A 335-nucleotide genomic window follows, 5' to 3' on the forward strand; every position below is an offset into this window, starting at 1 on the left:
CAAATATTTGTGCCACACAATTTCCTGCTTCCAAGCTGGTGGCGGCTATTGATTATAATCTGATATTGGCATGTAAATGTCTTCAGGCCAGGACTCTTACAAACATGCAAAGTTTCGGGCTAGATCAGGATCATTCATTATTAAGTTAATTTCTGTTGCCAGCAGTGGCAGGCTAAGACTATAACACAATATTGGCCTCAGAGATGAGTTCCAGGCCAGACCCACATCAAACCCAAGAAGTTTGGGCTGAGAGCTTGTCGCCAGCACGTTTTTAACTGAAATATTGGCCTTAAAATCTGTTGAGACTAGGAATCTTATCAAACATGTGAAGTTTA

This window comes from Cyprinus carpio, chromosome B22 (assembly GCF_018340385.1).
Source record: "Cyprinus carpio isolate SPL01 chromosome B22, ASM1834038v1, whole genome shotgun sequence".
Taxonomy (NCBI): domain Eukaryota; kingdom Metazoa; phylum Chordata; class Actinopteri; order Cypriniformes; family Cyprinidae; genus Cyprinus; species Cyprinus carpio.